The sequence below is a fragment of the Myotis lucifugus genome, unplaced genomic scaffold, assembly GCF_000147115.1.
Source record: "Myotis lucifugus unplaced genomic scaffold, Myoluc2.0 scaffold_5, whole genome shotgun sequence".
NCBI lineage: Eukaryota > Metazoa > Chordata > Mammalia > Chiroptera > Vespertilionidae > Myotis > Myotis lucifugus.
The window spans coordinates 1,621,922-1,624,345 of NW_005871053.1; the positions used below are offsets into that span (position 1 = coordinate 1,621,922).

A 2,424-nucleotide genomic window follows, 5' to 3' on the forward strand; every position below is an offset into this window, starting at 1 on the left:
TCTCTCTCTCTCTCTCTCTCTCTCACCCCTCTCTCAGTTTCCTCCTCCCCTAAGAGAAAGCATATGTGTTCTGCAGAACTCAGCCCCTGGAGCTAGGTTTTGGAGACACCCTCCACAACCCAGCCTGTGGCGAGTCACAAAGGGCCCAAGTGAGGAGGGAGTTCCCAGCTGAGCCCCCACGGGGGGGGGGGGCTTAGGATGGAGTCCCGCTCACCTCATGCCCCAGGCCCGCCTGCTCACCTCCCATCATCTTTCTTCCCCATCCCTCCTCACCTAGTGCCCCCCAGCCTCTCAGTCTGGCTCAGCTTTGCCCGAGGACAAGATCAATGACACAGAAGACAAGGCTGGTCAGTTGTCTGCATTCCTGGGTTTGGGCTCCTGCCATTATTGGGGTGTGATGGGTCACTGGGGTGGTAACAGATGGCAAGGAGGGGGTGGCTGTTCCTGAGGGTTCTGCACAGCCTCATGGGGACGTGACTGTGCCCTTCCAGCCAAGAGGGGCTCGTCTGACGCCTCCGTTCATTGGTGTTGACAGCACCGATGATCTAAGTGTATCCTCACATAAAACCATCTCCAGCAGCCCGGGCCTTCCCCAGTGTCAGTGAGCGACTCCTGTTCCCAGACTATGTCCGGGGACCGCCAGGTCCCCAGGCTGTTGGTCCAGGGAATCTCCTGAGTCACGAATGTGACAGATGGCCGGTGATGACTGAGGAGCGTGCTTGTAGGTCTGCCTCGTAACTTTCTCCACTTGTTCTTTCTTTTTTTAATCCTCACCCCGAGGATATTTTTTCCATTGATCTTTTAGAGAGAGAGTGAAAAGGGGGGAGGAGTGGAAGAGAGAAAGAAAGAGAGAGAGAGAGAGAGAGAGAGAGAAACATGGACTAGTTGGCTCCCACATGTGCCCCGTCAGGATAGGGGATCAAACCTGCAACCGAGGTACGTGCCCTTGACTGGGAATGGAACCTGCCACCTTTCAGGCTGTGGGCCTGTGCTCTAACCACTGAGCAACCAGCCAGGGCCACTTGTTCTTTCTGGAATTTCCGCTGTGAGGTCAGCTCTGGAAATGTCCTCCAAGGAATCTGTTGGGCACAGAAGGTCCCTGGCGGCTGCTCTCAGAGCCTTTTCTCTGAGTAACTCCCTGGAGAGTCCCCAGGGCAGGCAAAGCCGTGCGCCTTCCCTGCCCTTTGTCAACCTGATGGAGGGTCACACAAAACAGGACCCAAACCAACAAGCAGCTAACCCTGGAGAGACGACGTGAGACCAGAGGGAGCCACAGCTTGACTCCAGCCCCAGACCAGAGCTTCCGCATCTTCAGAGCAGACCCAGGACCACAGCTGGGTCTGGGCCAGGGAGAACACAGGCTGTGGCGTTTGGGTGAACACGTGAGGGTGGTCGCTGCTGGAGCCCGGGTACCTGTCGGGAGATGAGGGGGGGCAGGTCCTGTGGCGGCCCGGCCTCCGCTGGGCGCCCTGCCTCCTGCCCGTCCAGGGTAGTCACGGCCACAGGTGGGGCTCCAGCGGGGACGGAATCCTGACCTCAGGGCCGCACGGCCTCAGGGAACGCGTGCTCTGCAAACCTGAGCTTTTCCACCTGTGCACAGGGGGATTCTGGAAAAGCAGAGCTTTATATGACCTCACATCGGCCATGATCGTGGGGCTGAGATTTATGGGCATGTTTTGACCGAAGGGGAAATAAAATTTGCAGCCTAGGAGTCAGGAAGCCTTGTGGGGCAGCTGAGTTTCTTTCTACGGCTGTTGCAAGTTGAAAACATGTTGGTCAGCTTTTAAGATGTGTGAATTTTAAAGACGGAGGAAATTTTGCACAAACACTTGTTCCAATTATTGTAGGTTTTATTTGGCACCTACTATGTGCTTCAAAAGCAAAACCAATGGCAGCCGAGCGGAGCCGGGAGAGAGCGCCCGTGAAGCTTGGTGGTGGGCGCAGTGGCTCTGCGGGCGGTGCCCACACACGGCCCCTCACGGGGTGTCCCTTCTCGGGGGAACTCACGTGGCTGGCTGTGCGCCTCCGCTCCACGCAGGACTCAGGCTGCCGTCTTGTCTCCGGAGGCCCGCGGGGCGGCCTCCAGGGGAGCCTGCAGCGCCCTGTGCCTCAACTCCAGCTGCTGAGCCCATTCTCCACGGAGCCTGGGATGCGGATTTCACTGTGAGTCACCTTCCCAGGACCCCGACAGCCGGCAGCTGTGACCGTGCGAGGTCGCGGAGAACCCTGCAACCTCGGGCGGCCACTTCAGGGTCAGGGCCGTGCCTGTCACGGAGGGTCTGTCTCGGACCCTAGGCCCAGAGGGAAAGCACTTTGCCCCAGGAAGTAGCTTCTGGAAACTTCCGAGTCCCAGAGAGGCTGAGCCACATCCTGAACTCTCTGCTTGGTGGGGCCGGTTCATGGCGAATGAGGATGGCCCCCCCA

The 2,424-nt window shown here is 58.5% G+C and overlaps 1 long non-coding RNA gene across 1 annotated transcript in view; it reads right to left on the reverse strand.

Annotated features, from left to right (window-relative positions):
* Window positions 1-1,856: 1,856 nt before the first annotated feature.
* The window catches only part of LOC106694645, a 4,186-nt gene continuing 3,618 nt past the window's right edge, over window positions 1,857-2,424 (reverse strand). Inside the window, exon 3 of the long non-coding RNA XR_001345679.2 lies at window positions 1,857-2,144. This is a non-coding gene — a long non-coding RNA (uncharacterized LOC106694645). The remainder of the gene's footprint in view (window positions 2,145-2,424) is intronic.